General features: G+C 39.9%; 1 long non-coding RNA gene across 2 annotated transcripts; it reads right to left on the reverse strand.

Moving 5' to 3' along the window:
• Positions 1–1,976: 1,976 nt before the first annotated feature.
• LOC125786857 (uncharacterized) lies at positions 1,977–16,388 on the reverse strand. Of its 2 annotated transcripts, none has more exons than XR_007428850.1 (4): positions 16,322–16,388; positions 3,011–3,119; positions 2,636–2,798; positions 1,977–2,203 (listed from the first exon to the last, which is right to left on the reverse strand). It is a non-coding gene; the product is annotated as an uncharacterized LOC125786857 (long non-coding RNA). The 2 variants fall into 2 exon arrangements; XR_007428851.1 differs by lacking the exon at positions 16,322–16,388 and adding an exon at positions 9,077–9,163 and having other exon boundaries at positions 1,978–2,203.
• Between the last annotated feature and the right edge of the window lie 7,410 nt (positions 16,389–23,798).

Here is a 23,798-nt window from a genome sequence, read left to right on the forward strand (position 1 = left end):
ACACTTATATTTCACTCTAAAACCGACTAAAGGTGTGTTGTGGGGACGCCGTGATTACCCAGAAAAACTATAAAGAGAGAGAGAGTAGAACTAAATCTAAAGTGAAGAAAATGAACTTACCGTATTTTTCGGACTATAAGGCGCACCGTATTATAAGACGCACTATCAAAGAACGCCTATTTTCTGCTATTTTTCCATACATAGGGCGCATCGCATTATAAGGCGCGTTAAGTGACACTAGAAAGGGTGCCTATATCAAAGTGAACAGGGGTGGCGCCATGTTTCCCTTCCCACCGGGGGTGGTCTCTTGCCGGTGGAGCGTCTCAGTATACAAATCTAGCTCTTTCAAAGTCAAACGAGTGCTGGATATTAATCTACACAGATTCCTCTCCTGAAAACTGTTTATTTGGGTGAGTAACGTGCTTCAGTTTATTTACAGTAAGCTTAGATTTCCAGATGTCCACTAAGGCTTGCTGCACCAGCGTTAGCATAGCTATCCGCTAGCACGCTAGCTAGTCACCTAAACTAGTAAAGTTAACCCAAACTTAAACGACAGCGTTACACTGAGTAATCCTGCGTGTTCTGGTAAGACAGTGAGATATTAGCTAGCGATTCGTCCCCCGTAGCTTGTTTTAACACTGTAAACAAGCAGATTACAGGCTGATAAAACTCACCTCTGAGAGAGTTAGCGCTTAGCATCTAGCTAATGCTAGCCAGGCAAAGCAGCACAGACTTACAGGCCGATAACTCACCTCTGAACGGTGAACGCTTAGCGATTAGCATCTAACTCTAATAATACTGCTCCAGCAGTATTAAAAGTACTAAATTTAGAAAATACTGATCTCTGAACAGTGAAAAAGCTAGCTAGCTAAGCGGTTAGCATCTAGCTAATGCTATTGCTGCTCCAGCCTCGGAGCGGCACGGCTCTGCACGGAGTGTGTGTTTACTGCTCCTTACACCTGACGGGTAAAATTGAGATAATACTGATCTCTGAACAGTGAATAAGCTAGCTAATGCTATTTGCTGCTCCAGCCTCGGAGCTGCACGGCTCTGGACTCTGTATAGCACTGAAACTCTGTATAACGCTGCACGGAGTGTGTGTTTACTGCTCCTTACAACCTGACGAGTAAAATTTAGATAATACTGATCTCAGTGAATAAGCTAGCTAGCTTAGCGGTTAGCATCTAGCTAATGCTATTGCTGCTCAGCCTCGGAGCTGCACGGCTCTGGACTCTGTATAGCACTGAAACTCTCTATAACGCTGCACGGAGTGTGTGTTTACTGCTCCTTACAACCTGACGGGTAAAATTGAGATAATACTGATCTCTGAACAGTGAATAAGCTAGCTAATGCTATTGCTGCTCTGCACGGAGTGTGTGTTTACTGCTCCTTACACCTGACGGGTAAAATTGAGATAATACTGATCTCTGAACAGTGAATAAGCTAGCTAATGCTATTGCTGCTCTGCACGGAGTGTGTGTTTACTGCTCCTTACACCTGACGGGTAAAATTTAGATAATACTGATCTCTGAACAGTGAATAAGCTAGCTAGCTTAGCGGTTAGCATCTAGCTAATGCTATTGCTGCTCCAGCCTCGGAGCTGCACGGCTCTGGACTCTGTATAGCACTGAAACTCTCTATAACGCTGCACCGAGTGTGTGTTTACTGCTCCTTACAACCTGACGAGTAAAATCCATACAAAAGGCGCACCGTATTATAAGACGCACTGTCAATTTTTGTGAAAATTAAAAGTTTTTAAGTGCGCCTTATAGTCCGAAAAATACGGTACCTGTTCAGGAGAATAGTCTGGACCAGGAGAGACACTAGTCTGAGCCTGAGATGGTTGAGGAAGATCAGAATCACCCACCACAGCATGGGAAGTAGCACTGGTCGTCTGCAATCACATTTTATAAAGACAATGCAAACATATAAAACCATAAAGACATCATGAACAATACTTAATACATTCTGAATCACAGCATTACGTATACTGCATACTTTGCAACATACTTGTGTTCTCCATGGGTAGTCATCACCCCCATAGTCATAGACAATTTCTTCTCCTTCTTTAATGTCATTCAGGGCAAACAAACAAAGGTGTGGTTTTCCATCCACATCAATTTTTTTCATTTTACAGTTTGGGTGTCTGTGGTCATCGTTAACGAGCCGCCCAAATGATCCATCTTCTCTTGAGGCATCAATACTTAAACACAAAAAGAGAAATACAAATTTCACAATAACAAAAATAATAACTTCATTTGATTAAATACAATAAATAAATTCTGCTAAAAAGTCAAAAACTCATGCTGCATGACTTTACCATCTAGACCAATTTGATTTGGCTTATCAATTATTATGGCCAAGCTGGCTGACCGGGCATAAGCAATCAATTAAACCAGCATTATCAGCATAACCAAGTTCATCCACCACTATTAGTAGCATGACCACTGTGGTCAGCCATCAAGACCATACAACTCAACCCCTGTGACCAAACGGGTTGCATAATCATCATTATCAAGTGGGTATTCAGCTTGACCATCTTGACAACATTGACAGGACCAGTTTAAACTAACCATAACTAGCCCGATTTAAGCCACATGGTATATTATAGTTTTGGAGCAAACAGAAGCCTTACCACCATAGTTTCCCTTTCCACTTGAAGTCAAACATAAATACAGTACATGATGGGTGGTAAATGTTTCTTCTTCTCTGGGATTCTGCTTCATTTATCATATCTCCTCGATATTCAACAAGAAAATCTCCTTTGCAAATAGAACTCTTTGCAAATACTCCACGTCCTGTAAAAGACAGCAAAAACATTTTAACCAGGATAAACTACATTTACTTGAACAGACATTCAGCTCATGATAGATGGCAATTAGACCAACAAAGAAAGAAAGAGGGAACCATATTAAGATAAGCTCTATTTTAACTGAGTCTTCTCATGGATCATCAGGCTGCGTGTAAATGTATGACATTAATGACTAAAAAACTTCAGACGCCTTCTTACCTTTTACTGCATTAATGTACTTCACCTCCAACTTGCTTGTTTTGTCTGTTTTTGAAACCACATGTTCTATGGCATCCCTAAGGGGACTGATCCGTGGTGGCATTTTAAACTGCAAGAATATTAAACAAAAAATTACTTGCCCTGTGATTAATTACTGTCTGATATATTAAAGTTGTCAGTTGTATGATTTTTAACTAACTCTTATGGTTAGATATTTTAAAATAAAATTAATTTCTTAGGTTCAGGAGAGGTGGCTGTTTCAGCAGTAGTAGAGTGTGGGGGAACTGCGGCTGAACAGCCACCCCTCCCCCACCATCTACTACTGCTGATACAACCTGACTCTTACATTAATAAACATAAAAATACATACATACACAAACATAATGAATGATTTGCTCATATGCTGCATTTCAAACAGCTATAAATCCCTGTATGCAGTTATATACAATTCTTAAGCAGTTATACATCCATATACAGTCATATTCAATCTTTAACCACATATGCATCACTATGCACCATGCTGTACATCTTCATGCACAATGTTATACAATCCTTTACCAGTTAAACATCCTTAACTCCTGCTATACACTACTATACATATTTATACAACCTTTAATCAGATATACATCCCTTTACAGCATTACACAAAATCCTAAACCAACTATACACCCCTACACACCATTATACACAATACTTAACTAGCTATACACTACTATACACAATTACATAGAAACCATAATTAGCTATGCATCCATACACACCACTACATAGAACCCTTAACCAGCTATTCACTGCTTTACACTATTTCATACAACCTTTAACCAGCTATACACTACTATACAGAATTACACAGAACCCCCTAATCAGCTATACATCCTTACACACTGTTACATAGAACCCTTAACCAGCTATACCCTACTATACACATTTACACAGAACCTTAAACCAGCTATACACTACTATACACATTTACACAGAACCTTAAACCAGCTATACGCTACTATACACCATTACATAGAACCCTTAACCAGCTATACGCTACTATACACCTTTACATAGAACCTTTAACCAGCTATACACTACTATACACCATTACATAGAACCCTTAACCAGCTATACGCTACTATACACCATTACATAGAACCCTTAACCAGCTATACACTACTATACACCTTTACATAGAACCCTTAACCAGCTATACACTACTATACACCATTACATAGAACCCTTAACCAGCTATACACTACTATACACATTTACACAGAACCTTTAACCAGCTATACACTACTATACAGAATTACACAGAACCCCCTAATCAGCTATACATCCTTACACACTGTTACATAGAACCCTTAACCAGCTATACCCTACTATACACATTTACACAGAACCTTAAACCAGCTATACACTACTATACACATTTACACAGAACCTTAAACCAGCTATACTTAACCAGCTATACGCTACTATACACCATTACATAGAACCCTTAACCAGCTATACACTACTATACACCATTACATAGAACCCTTAACCAGCTATACTTAACCAGCTATACGCTACTATACACCATTACATAGAACCCTTAACCAGCTATACACTACTATACACTTTACATAGAACCCTTAACCAGCTATACACTACTATACACCTTTACATAGAACCCTTAACCAGCTATACGCTACTATACACCATTACATAGAACCCTTAACCAGCTATACGCTACTATACACCATTACATAGAACCCTTAACCAGCTATACACTACTATACACCATTACATAGAACCCTTAACCAGCTATACACTACTATACACCATTACATAGAACCCTTAACCAGCTATACACTACTATACACCATTACATAGAACCCTTAACCAGCTATACGCTACTATACACCATTACATAGAACCCTTAACCAGCTATACGCTACTATACACCATTACATAGAACCCTTAACCAGCTATACGCTACTATACGCCTTTACATAGAACCCTTAACCAGCTATACGCTACTATACACCTTTACATAGAACCCTTAACCAGCTATACACTACTATACACCATTACATAGAACCCTTAACCAGCTATACACTACTATACACCATTACATAGAACCCTTAACCAGCTATACGCTACTATACACCATTACATAGAACCCTTAACCAGCTATACGCTACTATACACCTTTACATAGAACCCTTAACCAGCTATACACTACTATACACCATTACATAGAACCCTTAACCAGCTATACACTACTATACACCATTACATAGAACCCTTAACCAGCTATACGCTACTATACACCATTACATAGAACCCTTAACCAGCTATACACTACTATACACCTTTACATAGAACCCTTAACCAGCTATACACTACTATACAGAATTACACAGAACCCCCTAATCAGCTATACATCCTTACACACTGTTACATAGAACCCTTAACCAGCTATACCCTACTATACACATTTACACAGAACCTTAAACCAGCTATACACTACTATACACATTTACACAGAACCTTTAACCAGCTATACACTACTATACAGAATTACACAGAACCCCCTAATCAGCTATACATCCTTACACACTGTTACATAGAACCCTTAACCAGCTATACCCTACTATACACATTTACACAGAACCTTAAACCAGCTATACACTACTATACACATTTACACAGAACCTTAAACCAGCTATACACTACTATACACATTTACACAGAACCTTAAACCAGCTATACTTAACCAGCTATACGCTACTATACACCATTACATAGAACCCTTAACCAGCTATACACTACTATACACCATTACATAGAACCCTTAACCAGCTATACTTAACCAGCTATACGCTACTATACACCATTACATAGAACCCTTAACCAGCTATACACTACTATACACCATTACATAGAACCCTTAACCAGCTATACACTACTATACACCATTACATAGAACCCTTAACCAGCTATACGCTACTATACGCCTTTACATAGAACCCTTAACCAGCTATACGCTACTATACACCATTACATAGAACCCTTAACCAGCTATACACTACTATACACATTTACACAGAACCTTTAACCAGCTATACGCTACTATACACCATTACATAGAACCCTTAACCAGCTATACGCTACTATACACCTTTACATAGAACCTTTAACCAGCTATACGCTACTATACACCATTACATAGAACCCTTAACCAGCTATACACTACTATACACCTTTACATAGAACCCTTAACCAGCTATACACTACTATACACCTTTACATAGAACCCTTAACCAGCTATACACTACTATACACCATTACATAGAACCCTTAACCAGCTATACACTACTATACAGAATTACACAGAACCCCCTAATCAGCTATACATCCTTACACACTGTTACATAGAACCCTTAACCAGCTATACCCTACTATACACATTTACACAGAACCTTTAACCAGCTATACACTACTATACAGAATTACACAGAACCCCCTAATCAGCTATACATCCTTACACACTGTTACATAGAACCCTTAACCAGCTATACCCTACTATACACATTTACACAGAACCTTAAACCAGCTATACACTACTATACAGAATTACACAGAACCCCCTAATCAGCTATACATCCTTACACACTGTTACATAGAACCCTTAACCAGCTATACCCTACTATACACATTTACACAGAACCTTAAACCAGCTATACACTACTATACACATTTACACAGAACCTTAAACCAGCTATACACTACTATACACATTTACACAGAACCTTAAACCAGCTATACTTAACCAGCTATACGCTACTATACACCATTACATAGAACCCTTAACCAGCTATACACTACTATACACCATTACATAGAACCCTTAACCAGCTATACTTAACCAGCTATACGCTACTATACACCATTACATAGAACCCTTAACCAGCTATACACTACTATACACCATTACATAGAACCCTTAACCAGCTATACACTACTATACACCATTACATAGAACCCTTAACCAGCTATACGCTACTATACGCCTTTACATAGAACCCTTAACCAGCTATACGCTACTATACACCTTTACATAGAACCCTTAACCAGCTATACACTACTATACACCATTACATAGAACCCTTAACCAGCTATACACTACTATACACATTTACACAGAACCTTTAACCAGCTATACGCTACTATACACCATTACATAGAACCCTTAACCAGCTATACGCTACTATACACCATTACATAGAACCCTTAACCAGCTATACACTACTATACACATTTACACAGAACCTTTAACCAGCTATACGCTACTATACACCATTACATAGAACCCTTAACCAGCTATACGCTACTATACACCTTTACATAGAACCTTTAACCAGCTATACACTACTATACACCATTACATAGAACCCTTAACCAGCTATACACTACTATACACCTTTACATAGAACCCTTAACCAGCTATACACTACTATACACCATTACATAGAACCCTTAACCAGCTATACACTACTATACACCATTACATAGAACCCTTAACCAGCTATACACTACTATACACCATTACATAGAACCCTTAACCAGCTATACACTACTATACACCTTTACATAGAACCCTTAACCAGCTATACACTACTATACACCATTACATAGAACCCTTAACCAGCTATACACTACTATACACCATTACATAGAACCCTTAACCAGCTATACACTACTATACACCTTTACATAGAACCCTTAACCAGCTATACACTACTATACACCATTACATAGAACCCTTAACCAGCTATACGCTACTATACACCATTACATAGAACCCTTAACCAGCTATACACTACTATACACCATTACATAGAACCCTTAACCAGCTATACACTACTATACACCATTACATAGAACCCTTAACCAGCTATACGCTACTATACACCATTACATAGAACCCTTAACCAGCTATACGCTACTATACACCATAATATATAATTCTTAACCAGCTATACGCTACTATACACCATTACATAGAACCCTTAACCAGCTATACGCTACTATACACCATTACATAGAACCCTTAACCAGCTATACACTACTATACACCATTACATAGAACCCTTAACCAGCTATACACTACTATACACCATTACATAGAACCCTTAACCAGCTATACGCTACTATACACCATTACATAGAACCCTTAACCAGCTATACGCTACTATACACCATAATATATAATTCTTAACCAGCTATACACTACTATACACCATTACATAGAACCCTTAACCAGCTATACGCTACTATACACCATTACATAGAACCCTTAACCAGCTATACACTACTATACACCATTACATAGAACCCTTAACCAGCTATACACTACTATACACCATTACATAGAACCCTTAACCAGCTATACGCTACTATACACCATTACATAGAACCCTTAACCAGCTATACGCTACTATACACCATAATATATAATTCTTAACCAGCTATACACTACTATACACCATTACATAGAACCCTTAACCAGCTATACGCTACTATACACCATTACATAGAACCCTTAACCAGCTATACACTACTATACACCATTACATAGAACCCTTAACCAGCTATACACTACTATACACCATTACATAGAACCCTTAACCAGCTATACACTACTATACACCATAATATATAATTCTTAACCTATTTTAACACCCTTATGCATGAGTCTACACCATTAATCAGATATACATCCACGTTTACAATAATATAGGAATTATAACACCATTAACCAAAATTATCTACTCATTCTGTCACACTAACAAAACAAAGAAATTAAGGGTGCCTGAGCAGCACTGTGAAATACAGTCAGCAAATATCTACCTTTTTTACCCTGCTGAGACTAACTTAACCTGTCAGCTAGCTAAATTTAGGTAGGAAGGTTAGCTAACACTAGCTAGCTTATGTGAGCAGTCTGCAGCCAGTCTAGCATTTGTCACTAGACATTTAAAAGCTTGTTTTTATTCTTAAACTTAAATATTACAAAAAAAAAACACTAACTTCAGAAACTAGCTCTCATCTGCTCACCACACTCTCCAACTCTCCTCTGAACGGCAAAATGGCTTACAGCGATTAACAAGCTCCCTTCCCCCAACACTCGACTGCCGTTCCAGCAGCCGCCCTCCCCCCTCTACTTGCCGTTTCAGCAGCCGCTCTCCCCCCTCTACTTGCCGTTCCAGCAGCCGCCCTCCCCCCTCTACTTGCCGTTTCACCAGCCGCTCTCCCCCCTCTACTTGCCGTTTCAGCAGCCGCCCTCCCCCCTCTACTTGCCGTTTCAGCAGCCGCCCTCCCCCCTCTACTTGCCGTTCCAGCAGCCGCCCTCCCCCCTCTACTTGCCGTTTCACCAGCCGCTCTCCCCCCTCTACTTGCCGTTTCAGCAGCCGCCCTCCCCCCTCTACTTGCCGTTTCAGCAGCCGCTCTCCCCCCTCTACTTGCCGTTCCAGCAGCCGCCCTCCCCCCTCTACTTGCCGTTCCAGCAGCCGCCCTCCCCCCTCTACTTGCCGTTTCAGCAGCCGCTCTCCCCCCTCTACTTGCCGTTTCAGCAGCCGCTCTCCTCCCTCTACTTGCCGTTCCAGCAGCCGCCCTCCCCCCTCTACTTGCCGTTTCACCAGCCGCTCTCCCCCCTCTACTTGCCGTTCCAGCAGCCGCCCTCCCCCCTCTACTTGCCGTTTCAGCAGCCGCCCTCCCCCCTCTACTTGCCGTTTCAGCAGCCGCTCTCCCCCCTCTACTTGCCGTTTCAGCAGCCGCTCTCCCCCCTCTACTTGCCGTTCCAGCAGCCGCCCTCCCCCCTCTACTTGCCGTTTCACCAGCCGCTCTCCCCCCTCTACTTGCCGTTTCAGCAGCCGCCCTCCCCCCTCTACTTGCCGTTTCAGCAGCCGCCCTCCCCCCTCTACTTGCCGTTTCACCAGCCGCTCTCCCCCCTCTACTTGCCGTTTCAGCAGCCGCCCTCCCCCCTCTACTTGCCGTTTCAGCAGCCGCTCTCCCCCCTCTACTTGCCGTTCCAGCAGCCGCCCTCCCCCCTCTACTTGCCGTTTCACCAGCCGCTCTCCCCCCTCTACTTGCCGTTTCAGCAGCCGCCCTCCCCCCTCTACTTGCCGTTTCACCAGCCGCTCTCCCCCCTCTACTTGCCGTTCCAGCAGCCGCCCTCCCCCCTCTACTTGCCGTTTCAGCAGCCGCCCTCCCCCCTCTACTTGCCGTTTCACCAGCCGCTCTCCCCCCTCTACTTGCCGTTTCAGCAGCCGCCCTCCCCCCTCTACTTGCCGTTTCAGCAGCCGCCCTGTGCTGTTCCAGCAAGCAATCAAGGCCCCTCCCTCTGCTGCTGCTGCTGCTGTTGTTGGAATAGCCAACCCCTCTAACAGTGAAAACAGCCACCACCCCTCCCCCACACTGTAACTACTGCTGCTGCTGAAACAGCCTGACTCTAATAAACTTTAAAACTTTTAAAGCTAAACTTTCAGCTCCTAACTGCTGCTAAACTGGTTAAATCATGAACATCACATGTACTTTTGCAGAGGTTGTGCATAAGGTTTTTTTGAGTAATGTAGAAGATATACTCAGCTTACATGGTATCAAATTAAAAGTCTTATAATGGAGACCACCATTTTTATATAACAAATATAATTGTATCATTTATAATTAAAATGACATGCATTTTGGCATTTTTATTGTCTTTTTATTTAGTTAAATTACTGTGTGAAGCACTTTTTAGAACTAGAACTGTCTGCTAGTTGGGGGAGGGGCGGTAGAAAAAAGAGAGGTATAGGGGGTGTTCAGCAGATCTGTACATGTTATATGCTAAAAGGACAACAGGAGAAATAGCTAGCTAGCTAGTTGACCACTGTGATCATGCTAGTCATTAACCTAATAAAACAACTAACCTAATAAAAAGGAGTAAAAATTTGACAGCACTCATATAATATCCAGTATATATATATTTAAGTCTTGCCGATAAAAAACAAACATTTTAACCTACAGGGACTTTTCAGTATGCTTACTGTACACCATCCAGCATTATTATATAAACCAATCAAGTGTTAACATCTTCTAATTGGATATTTTTTTTAATGGTCTTGAGTTTGATATTACAAACTATTTTCTCAATAATTTTGTTTTAATTGTTATTTAATTTGGAGAATGATGTATTATACTTGAGACTTGTTCATGAGTCAAGACCAAGAGCAGGAGTTTCAAGGACTAAGACAAGACTGAGACAAGACCAAGATTTTTTTTCACCAAAATAAAAAGAAGGGATTTGGATGTAACTTAACAAACAGGTAAGAGCCTGCCATTGAATAATTACTCCATGGATGATTATGTTTCAGCTGGCAATAAGTTAAAAGTTATTTACCAATGCAGTAATAGCTTCTCATTTCTTAAACAACCATGTTAAAGACATGTTCTGTGGTTGGGAAAAGACGTTCATCTGATTGGCCACCACAGAGTCAAGACCTTGTTGAGAATGTTTGGGATGTGCTGTAGGAGACTCCAAATATCCCATCATCAGCACAAGATTACATTACAGTACATAACATTACATTTGGCAGACGCTTTTGTCCAAAGTGACTTACAATAGTGAAGTACAAAAATAATAGAAGTAAAAGTAAAAACATCTTTAGATAGGAAATTAGGTTAGAAGTTGTTAGAGGTTAGAGTTAGAGGGGTTAGGAGAGTAAGAGTTCTTTGAAGAGCTCTGTCTTCAGGAGTTTCTTAAAGATAGTGAGAGATTCTCCTGATCTGGTAGTGGAAGGTAGTTTGTTCCACCATTGGGGAACTCTGTATGAGAACAGTCTGGATTGCTTTGTGTGAATGTTTGTTTGGTAAAGCGAGGCGACGTTCATTGGAGGAGCGCAGCAGCCGGGAGGTAGCGTAAGCCTTCAGGAGCGAGTGCAGGTAGGAAGGAGCTGTTCTGTCATCACCTTTTAGGCGATCGTAAGGACTTTGAATTTGATGCAAGCAGCAACTGGTAGCCAATGGAGCTCAATGAGCAGCGGGGTGACGTGCCCGTTTTGGCTGGTTGAAGACCAGACATGCTGCTGCATTCTGGATCATCTGTAGTGGAGGCATGAGATTACCACCGCTTGTACCAGGAGTTGGGTGGCCTGTTGCGTCAGAAATGGTTGAATATTTTTGATGTTGTAAAGTGCACCGAACCCTGGGGAACCCCAGTGGATAAGGAGTGGGCTGAAGACAGCTGCCTTGTCAGTGGACTTGCTCGGTGGACTCGCGCAGGTAGACTCGCAGGTCTTTACCCAAGTTGGTCTTCACACAACAGCTGACGCCTTCAGCTGACACCTCGGCGAGTGACGAAATAGGATTCTAAATTGCGCACAGCTGCGGGCGATATAGGAAATTAGCACCACAAGATCTTGGGTAAAAATGACTGCAGCTCTGGACAGAATTAAATGAGAGAGTGAGAGAGGGAACACACTGGAAGAGCTGAAGTGGACACTCCCCCATACTTCATACTTCTGACAGCAGGAAAGTCACACCGCCTCTAGCAAATCAGGCTGAAGTTTCTCCACACTAAGCTCCTGTTTGGACAACCTCTGTCCTCTTACATCTCGAGCTGTTAGCTCAAGCAAACCGCAGCCATGGCTAAAAAATAACTCACTCAGGGAACTACGTTCCAAACTCCGAGCTGCCGAAAGAAAATGGCAAAAAAAACAAAAAACAAGCAGACCTAAAAAACTACCAACTGCTCCTGGATTCCTTTACAGCCAGCATCACAACTGCTAAAGCTGAATTTTATCACAATAAATTCAGCTCCCTCACAGACTGCCGGAAAATATTTGCTACATTTAAATCACTAATCAACCCTCCTCCTCCTCCTCCTCCTCCTCTGGCTACATACTGCTGAAACACTTGCCTCATTCTTTACTGGTAAAGTGGCAGCTATCAGCAACCAATTTACTGATGTAACATGTAGCAGTCCTACTACATGCTCTGCAGCCCGGTGTCCCTCCACCGAAGGCGTTGCTTTCTCCTCGTTCACTTCTCTCACTGAGAACAAGACACTGGCTCTCCTAACACGTAGCCGTCCTACTATGTGTCCGCTTGACCCAATTTCCTCAAACCTACTACAAACCATTGCACCTACAATCACTCCGGCTATCACTCACACCATCAATGCCTCTTTAACTTCTGGTGTTTTCCCAACTGCTTTCAAACAAGCACATGTGACACCAAAAAAAAGGCTTAAAAAGCCTTCTCTCAACCCCGCCCAGGTTGATAACTACAGACCGGTCTCACTACTACCCTTTCTCTCTAAAAAAAAAAAAAAAAAAAAGTTTTAAATCAGGTCTCTGGCTTCCTCTCCCAGAATGACCTCCTGGACCAGAACCAATCTGAATTTAAAAAAGGACACTCTACCGAGACGGCTCTGTTGTCTGTGACTGAAGCGTTGAAAACTGCTAGAGCTGCAGGTCCGTCCTCAGTGCTCATTCTGCTGGACCTCTCGGCCGCCTTCGACACGGTCAACCACGACTTCCTCCTAACTATACTCTCAAACATGGGGATCTCACACAATGTGCTGTCATGGTTCAGATCATACGTCCCCAGGGTTCGGTTCTGGGTCCCCTTCTCTTCTCAATAAATACCGCCTCTCTTGGTCAGGTTATCCACTCTCATGGCTTCTCCTACCATTGCTTTGCTGATGACACCCAGCTATACCTGTCATTCTCACTTGAAGATCACTCAATCTCTGCACGGATATTGCAGTGACATATCCTCATGGATGAAGGAGCATCACCTTCGATTAAATCTCTCAAAGACTGAACTTCTGGTCATACCAGCAAAAGCATCTATTCAACCCAACTTCTCTATAAGCATCGACTCTCTCTCTCTCTCACCGTCAAAGGTTGCTAGGAACCTGGGTGTTCTGGTTGATGACCAGCTCTCCTTCACGCACCATGTGGCCTCAGTTGCTTGATCCTGCCGCTTCGTGCTTTATAACATCAGAAAAATTAGAGCGTTTCTGACGCAACAGGCCACCCAACTCCTGGTGCAAGCAGTTGTCATCTCACGCCTCGACTACTGCAATGCTGTACTAACTGACCTCCCGGCCTGCGTAGTAAAACCACTCCAAATCATCCAGAATGCAGCAGCACGTCTGGTCTTCAACCAGCCAAAACGGGCACGTCACCCCACTGCTCATTGAGCTCCACTGGCTACCAGTTGATGCTCGCATCAAATTCAAAGCTCTTACAATCGCCTACAAGGTGATGACAGAACAGCTCCTTCCTACCTGCACTCACTCCTGAAGGCTTACGCTACCTCCCGGCCGCTGCGCTCCTCCAATGAACGTCGCCTCGCTTTACCAAACAAACATTCACACAAAACAATCCAGACTGTTCTCATACAGAGTTCCCCAATGGTGGAACAAACTACCTTCCACTACCAGATCAGAAGAATCTCTCACTATCTTTAATAAACTCCTGAAGACAGAGCTCTTCAAAGAGCACTTACTCTCCTAACACCTCTAACACACTAACTACTTCCAACCTCATTTCCTTCTTCCCCTCCTTCACTTCTCTATCCCTTTATTTCACTTCGACCTCCTTTAAGCCCTGTCTAAAAAATGGTTTATCTTTACTTCTATTACTTTTGTACTTGACTATTGTAAGTCGCTTTGGACAAAAGCGTCTGCCAAATGTAATGTAATGTAATGTAATGTAAAAGTTGGCTCCGTTTGACAAAAAAATGTTAATGCTAATAGCAATCCATATAATGTGTTGGCAGAGTAGAATTTACAATATTTTGTTATATTTAAGCAGTAAAGTAACACATGACCCTCTCATGTTGTATTGCTTAAATATAACAAAATATTGTAAATTCTACACTGACACCACATTATTTGGATTGCTGATGGCCATTAAATGACTGCCAGTATAATCATTTTAGTCAACCAGCATGACCAATTTGATTGACTAGAATGAAAAAACACTGGACTACACTAGCTAACCTGTCTGACAATGATGTGAATGTTAGTTGACCTGCCTGATCAGTATGACCACTCTAGTTGATCCACATGACCAGAATGTTCAAAGTGGTACATCAGTATGACCATAGGGGTAGACAATCATGATTACACAAGTTGACCAGCATCAAGTATGACTGGTCTTTCTTTATAACCAGCATGGCCATGCTAGTTTATCAATATTGTAAAGCTGACTGACCAGCATGACTACACTAGCTCAACCAAAGCATTCAACCAGTAAAACCAACTTGGTCAAGTCAGTTATGCTGACAAACAAGTTAGCCCATCAAACTCAAATAAAAAACATGATGTACAGGTCATTAGCTAAAGTGTCCAACCAGCTTTTGGCTTATCCTAAGCTGAATAAAATGGCTGCCCACTCCCACATTATTATTCCACCATATAGGAAAAAACTGAAGAATATGAACTTGTTGTATTATTTGAGGTCTGAATTTTCTGTAAATAAATGCTCTAAATGACAATATTTTTATTTGGAATTTTGGAGAAATGTCTGTATTTTATAGAATAGAACAACAATGTTAATTTTATTTAAACATATACCTATTAATAGCAAAATCAGAGAAACTGATTCAGAAACAGATGTGGTCTATTCATGGCAATTGTGAATTTAAACCCTACCTCATCAGTAACAGATATTTGCACCACTTACATAAAAAACTTGACTGAGCTGTATGCCCAAACAATGTGAATTCTGAATTAAAGAAAGTAAAACCACTTCAGTTTATGGATAAATCTTTGCCCATTATGTTTGAACAATTATTGTTTAAAATAAGCAAGGAAAAACATAATTGGACAAGAGGACAAAATTGCTAAAATGCCAAGATTCTTTGCCCAAAGTTGTTGGATAAATTTTACTCCTTGTTCTAACTTGCTAATCTGTCACAAAGTACCAAGCTAGTTCTGCTGTTGGAAACTAGAATGAACAATGATGTGTTAGTTAGTGGTAACTTCTTTCATTGCTTAAATTTTTATTTTTGTTTAGTTACTTTTCTAAAAGCACATGGTAATATGTCCTATTAAAGCATACATTATATGTGTATTTTTTAATAACTGATAAGTACATATTTAAAATATCAACATGGTTGCAATAAATTGTATTATATTTTTGATTAGCATTTTGCTGCATTTGTTTTGGCAGAAAACTAGTGTAACAATCTGGCAACCCTGGTTGCTTGCTGTTAGCTCCAGTTGTTCCACTGTTGGCTGCTTAGGATGCATATATCTTATATTTAATACAAAAATGGGCTTACCTTGGGTTTGACTTTTGCTCCTTCATCCAAGTTTTAAGCTCCTTAGCTGGTATCTGCTGAAAATAATCTTCGTTCTTGTCCATTGAACTGATTTCCATGTAAACACACCATAAATGTATGTTCCGTTGAAATCCTTCCTTATGAGGACCAGGAAATGTCCATATTTGGAATAAGTGTGTGTGGCACTGTGAGTGCATGACCTGCGGGGGCGCAACTGAGCTCCTGCCCTTACACACACACACTGACCAAAAAACGTGTGGTATGGGCCTGAGCTAAAAATCACATAGACATATTCAGAACAGCTCCTGCACTTGATTTAAACCATTTTCTTTATGGGGACCAGGTTTTTGGTCCCCATACCGCAACAGGTCCCCATGACGTGACTGTGTAAACAGTCTGCTGTCCCCATAACGTGATGAATACCAACACACACATGCGTGTGTGTGTGTGTGCGTGTGTGTGTGTGTGTCTGTGTGTGTGTGTGCGTGTCGGTGTGCATGCGTGTCGGTGTGCATGCGTGTGTGTGTGTGTGTGTGTGTGTGCGTGCGTGTGTGTGTGTGTGTGTGTGTGTGTGTGTGTGTGTGTCTGTGTGTGTTTGTTTCTATTACATGGTGGGGGCCGCAACCCGTTAGCACACTCACAGCGTGGGGACCAAAAACTTTGTGGGGTCCATTTTGCTGGTCCCCACAATGTTTTCCATCAAAATCTGCCAGTTGACTCGGGAGACCATGCTGATATGTGTAGTGCAGTTTTTTTTTTTGGACCCCTCCACTCGCAATAATATGAGATGTGTGTGAAAGTGTGCTTATGGACCATGCTCACTAGCGCTCATGGAGTTTCAAGGCGGTACTGCACCCTACACACACTTGGGGGGCGGGGCGGACTCTAAGCACACTTTCATTACTGCGCCTGCGCAGCTCTGAAACAGGGCACTAGGACTGCTGCTTTAATCAAAGCTGCTTCAAGGTAAAAATATATATAATAATATATTAATGAAGTAATTTAATGAATTAAGTTACTTTCAACATAAAAATTTAAAGTAAGAAAGCAAACGGGCATATTTTTCAGTTTACAATAATATAAAAATCATATTATTGTATGTATTTTTTATGTATTTTACTGAAATATGCACTGTATTCTAACAAGTTAAAACAGAAAAAAATGTACAACAAATAAATTGTAATATGTAATAATAGGGTGAACTTATGTGTAAATGTTTAACTATAATGTGTTTTTAAATTAATTATCTTTGATAGTTGTAGCTATTGCTAAGCTATGCTGTGGTAACTAGTTAGTAAGCTAATAACACTGCTGAGATAAGCATACTGTTTTAACCAACAGCACTACAAAGTGTTTAATGTTGATATATTCGGTAGAATAGACTCAAATTGTGTTTATCTGGTGCATTTATATTGTATTATATCATACTATCGTACGTATAGCTTTAGATTAGCCCCGTAAGCTAAACCTGGAGCTAAAATGGCGGCTGTAGTTTTCTTCGTTATATTTTGAATGGAACGAATAGGAATTAGAAACTACACCTCCCATAATTCCCTCCTGTGGCGCGAAAGAGGATCTACGGGCGAAAGAGGATCTACGGGCGAAAGAGGATCTACGGGCGAGCTGTCCACACTTCGGAAGACTAAGGTGAGTTTAGCTTAACTCTAAAGCTCTTTATAGCTTAAATAAGTGCATTTGTTCGCAAATATCAGGTTAGAGTTGGAAACTACCCCGTTAGCATTTTTAGCTTGATGCTAACGCAGTGTAAGGCCCACAGTCTAGTAATATAGTGCTTAATTTAATTTTGACCTTTTAGCTCTGTGGGTTAGCTACTGAAGGTGTGTGGAGGTATATTTTGTTATTAATACTGGCTCTGCAGAAGGTGTGTGGAAGGTATTTAAATATCGCTAGCTTTAATTAACGTAATTATCTTTGATAGTTGTAGCTGTTGATATGCAATGCTAAGCTATGCTATGGTAGTTAGTAAGCTAATAACACTGCTGAGATAAGCATACTGTTTTAACCAACAGCACTATAAAGTGTTTAATGTTTATTTGTTCGGTAGAATAGACTCAATTTGTGTTTATCTGGTGCATTTATATTGTATTAATTATAGTTATAGTCATACTTCTAGCTTAACCCCTTAAGTAAAACCTGGAGCTAAAATGGCGACTGTAGTTTTCTTCTTTATATTTTGAATGGTACGAATAGGAATTGGAAACTACACCTCCCATAATTCCCTCCTGTGGCGCGAAAGAGGATCTACGGGCGAGCTGTCCACACTTCGGAAGACTAAGGTGAGTTTAGCTTAACTCTAAAGCTCTTTATAGCTTAAATAAGTGCATTTGTTCGCAAATATCAGGTTATATGTGCTGTTATTGGTTTTATAGTGCCGCGCTGTTCGTGTTTGTCTCACAGAAACCCAGATTTTATATCTTACTTCCCCGTTAGCATTTTAGCTTGATGCTAACGCGGTGTAAGGTCCACAGTCTAGTAATATAGTGCTTAATTTTGAACGCTAGCTCTGCAGCTATGTTACTGAAGGTGTGTGGAAGGCAGCTACAGGTTCGTGGAAGGTATTTAATTATCACTGCCTCTGCAGCTATGTTACTGAAGTTGTGGAAGGCAGCTACAGGAGTGTGGAAGGTATTTAATTGTCACTGGCTCTGCAGCTATGTTACTGAAGGTGTGTGGAAGGCAGCTACAGGTTTGTGGAAGCGCCCTCTAGCGGGCCCGCCGGCGGGCCCGTTCTGACTATGTAAATTAGAACGCTTAAAAGCGTCAAATATTCTAAACATACCGACCAACTAACCTTCTCATATTCATTAGTACTACTTTAACTACCTGCATGCAAATTTACAGCCATCTACATGAATCCAGTCGCCAGAAATCTCCAACTGAAAACAGCCTGTTTTTTCACATTGTTTACATGAGAAACACGCCTCCCCAACAAAATAGCCTTATAAAATAATATTAGTGTATAAAATAACATCATATTATATTATTGAAAATTCACTTACTATCACAGCATCCACAATACAGCACTGAACCGCAGAAAAAATATCCATAAAGTCCTTTATTTGCCTGCTCACTGCTCCTCAAAAACATGCGTTTAGTTTCAGCGCAGCTGTAACGTCGTATTCTCAAGCTCCCAGCGCCTACACAATGGAATGTTTTCACGTAAAGTTGTACGTGAATACAAAGCTAAGGGTGTCCTCTTCTAGATTCAGTGGTTTTTATTGGTCTACAATCCACTACTTTTCTTGAGTGATCGTCTTTTGAACCAATGGCGTGAGCGCTGGATCGCGCTGGTGTTCAGGGCTGTCCAATCAAATCAGGTCATAGCCTTTCTCCAGCGTCACAAAAGTGATTGACACCTATTTCAACCAATAGTCCACCCTTAGACGAAAACACTGATACGTAATTTGCCCTGATTGGTCTCCGAATGGCTGGGGGAGGGGCATGCCAAACCGTCACCACGTGTTGCGCTGTCACAAAAAAAACACCCCTCTCCAAACGCTAAAACTCCATAGCGCACACAGCGCGCAAACATGTGATTTTATGTGTCATTTCATCAAAAAAATATTAATATTACCCTGAGATGGACTTACATTAATTTATTTTATCACAAAGAAACAAAAAAAATATTAAAATGTTGTTTTATAGAGACAGATTAATCTCTGCATTAGACTGGGGCGCTCTGGAGAGATTTTGAAGCCTTTGGTGACGCCTGGTGGACACCTTATATATAATGCAGTGTAAAATCCCAGGCTGTCAAAATAATGTTTTCAAATTTTGTAATTTGTTTGTCAAGACCCTAATAAACCAGGAAATGTAGAGAATGATTGGCTATTCATCACCAACATCCATACACACACTATAAACTCAAAATATAATAGGCGCTTTTTGTTTTTTTTACATTTTCCTCTGCATTTAATGTTCTCAAATAGATCCTAAATAATGAAAATTCCCTCTTGAAAGTGAATTACTGTTTTGTCCCAAGTGTCTATATGTAAAACTTAAGATATCCAGTGTGATAGCATAGTAGTGCAAATCGCATGAAAATGACCAAAAAAATGGATCTGCAGTAAGGGGTTAATTGTCACTGGCTCTGCAGCTATGTTACTGAAGGTGTTTGGAAGGCAGCTACAGGTGTGTGGAAGGTATTTAATTGTCACTGGCTCTGCAGCCACTAGGGGTGTCACGATTCTCAAATCGAATTAAATCCTCAATTCGATTTTATTTTCGATTTGAGGGTCACGATGCGATTAGATTCTCGATTTTCTTTTTTTATTATATTTTTACATTTTATTATTTAATGCCTCATAAAACTTAAATGTATTATGTATTATTATTATTATTATTATTATTATTATTTATTAAGATATATATGTAATGTCATCTAGTGGCTTTTTTTGGTAGCAACAGTGTGCACTATTAAAACTGCAACGTGCAACATAAAAAAAAATAGGAACAGTCATGTACAAAATAAGAACAATTAAAGCCTTAACAAACTGAACTCTATCCTACTATAACAGTTAAACATGAAAAATAAGACTGTCCCTGAGAATGACAAGTTTTTTTCTTTAAGAAATATATATTAACTTTATCTGAGAGAAAGATTTTTTTAATTCAAAGGAAAGCAACAGGTGTAGTCAATCAAAAGTTTAAGATTTTTAAGCACTGTGATCTATAGTTCTATAAATCCGTTTTCAGCTTCTCCTCCGTGGTTGAAAGGCAGCTGTTCTCTGCCTATCACACACAGCTGAACTGAGGGCAGGGCTGTGCTCATGCAGCGGCTCTCTCTATTTAAATGAATAGGATGCGCTGTGTTGGTGCCGCGCCATTGACGCTAAATCCGTTGACTGTTTGATCCAGCTGTTAAACTGTTATATTAATACCATTTTAACTTTTTCTGTTTCTATGTTTTGAGATTCGTTAGATTATGTTTTTGTCAACATTTTGGGTTTATTTTCGTTTGTTGTAATAATAATAATAGAAATTACAATTTATTTTCTTTTGTACACGTTTCCTGATGCACAAGAGCAGGCTTATTCTATTTGCGTGAATAACCTGAATTTTTTAAAATTAATACAGAAAAAAACGAAGACAAGCTATAACCTAGGTATAAATAATAATATCCTAATAATAATAGAATAATAATAAATAATATAGTAATAATATAATTTGTAGCAGAAGCAGTAGGGTATTTTAATTTTCATCCCTGACTCTAATTCATATAAGTTATATACCTGATTTGATCATTTTCTGTACAATCCCTGCTAAAGTTTTAGGTGAAGGAGCTCTAAAGGTCAGTGCATGTTTCTGGAAAAAACAAAAAGTGGGCGATGCATCGCGATGGTTACCATCCATCATGATGGTGGGTCATAAATGACGATGGACAATGATATCGTCCATCGTCACAACCCTACTGAGGTCTTTTGTGTTTGTTTGTGTTTCTGGTTAGTTTTTTTATGTTCAGTTTTAGAGTAGCTTAGGTGAGGCAGTCACAGCACAGGAGATAAAGTATGGAGAGGAGGGAGTGTAAGGCATTGAAGACATGCTTTTGCTGCTTACAAACATGTTGATTAGAACCTGGTAGAAGGTGGTCTTAACATCCTGTTTATTGAATATTTTCACTATTCATTGTGCCCTGTCTGATATATCAAATTTGTGCTATAAATACTCCGTTTCAGGAGGAGAAGTTAAAATGAGGCGCAGGAGGGTGAACCCCTTTGAGGAAGCAAGACAACATGTCATCACTGCCACTGACAAGACGAGCGTATTGGAGCATAAATTTATAAACCCATATAAAGGTAAGATTGGTCTAACCTTGTGGTGGAGTTTGTTAGCCGTTTTGGGGGTATGCAGCTAAAACTAAAGCTGTTTAAAAGCAGATTTATTTTTTTATGTGGTTATCTCCTGATAAATGTGGTTTGGCGGTTATTTTATTATGAATTTAAAATTTATTTTATTGTTGCAGTAACAAAAATGGGGAAAAGGCTGTTGTGCAAACAAACAAATTTAGCAATAAATCATAACTCTCTTAATACAGACTGCCCAAAACCTAAGAAAAGGATTTCAATTAGGTTCTTGTGCAGGCTCACCTATTCCATCATAAAAGTAGCTGAATTTACTGCCATTTAAGGTTGAACAGGAAAAAAGTAAGCTGGAAAATAAGGAGAACCACCTGGAATCCAAATCTTTGAAACTGAATAATTATCTTGGTTGATTTTGCTCAACTGGCACTCCCAAAGTGAGGTGCTGAAGCTAGATTATGATGTAATATGTGGACAAATTTTAATGATGTATCGGTTAGAAACAAATATGGTTTTCCACACTAAGATGCATTTTAAATGAAACCGTATATTCTGCATTGTCTTAACATTTTCTCACTGTATGACAGATGCAATAACATATGTGATTTTCTTTTTTACTTCTTTGACAGGTCGTGGTGTGTTTGCCCTGACTTATTTGAATAAAGGTGATTTTATTGTTGAATACAGAGGAGAATTGATAGACTCCCTTGAATCAGAGAGAAGAAGGAATTCCTCCAAAAGTACTGTATATATGTTTGACTTCTTATGGCAGAACAAATGGTGGTGGTAAGTATTTCAGTTTGACATTATTATAGAGGATATTTTGTCTTTTATTTGGTCTACACTTTAACTGGAGGACTTAAATTGTCATTAATAATTTAAAATGAAATGATGTTGAGTAAAGCTTAGATTTCGGTAGGGATGAGTAATAAGGCCTAAGGCACAATGTTGGATGTTTTTGCAATATCAATATTAACTAATGCATCATTGGTCATTGTTAGTTAACGTGAGCAGAATCATATTTTTATCAACAATGTTTGTCACCCACCCCTGCATTTTAAGTGTTGTTACTGCTTGCTGATTGTTGTGCCCCTGCTAAGTAAATGCGTTGCTCTTATTACAAGCATAGAATATAGAAAATTTGTTTTTGTCTTTTTTTTTCGCCCTGAAGTATTGATGTAACAAGAGAAGATAACAGCCTAGGCCGATTAGTGAATGATGAGAATGAAGAAGCCCAACTGTAAAATGAAAAAGATAATTGTTGAGGAAAGACCACATCTCTGCCTTTTTGCAACGAGGGACATAATGCCTGGAGAGGAAATAGCCTATGATTACGGAGGAAGTGACTGGCCTTGGAGAAGGAAGGTCTGTAGAGTATTTGATATTAATTTTTATAATTAAGCATTGGTTCTTAGAATGCTAACTTTTGCCTTTTGGAAATTAATACACTTTAATGAAGCTTTGTCATGCTTGAAATAAATGGAAACACTAAAAGTGGTTGCAATGTGTGATGTCCCTAAATTTGGGTAAATATATTCATTTTGCTTAGGCAGATTACATTTCTTCTGATGATAGAATGTTAGTACAAACGTGTGTTTACAGGTCAAGAATACTAATCACTCGTGAATGTAGAGCTATTAGAAATGAATAATTATGTA

Source organism: Astyanax mexicanus, chromosome 22 (assembly GCF_023375975.1).
Source record: "Astyanax mexicanus isolate ESR-SI-001 chromosome 22, AstMex3_surface, whole genome shotgun sequence".
Taxonomy (NCBI): domain Eukaryota; kingdom Metazoa; phylum Chordata; class Actinopteri; order Characiformes; family Acestrorhamphidae; genus Astyanax; species Astyanax mexicanus.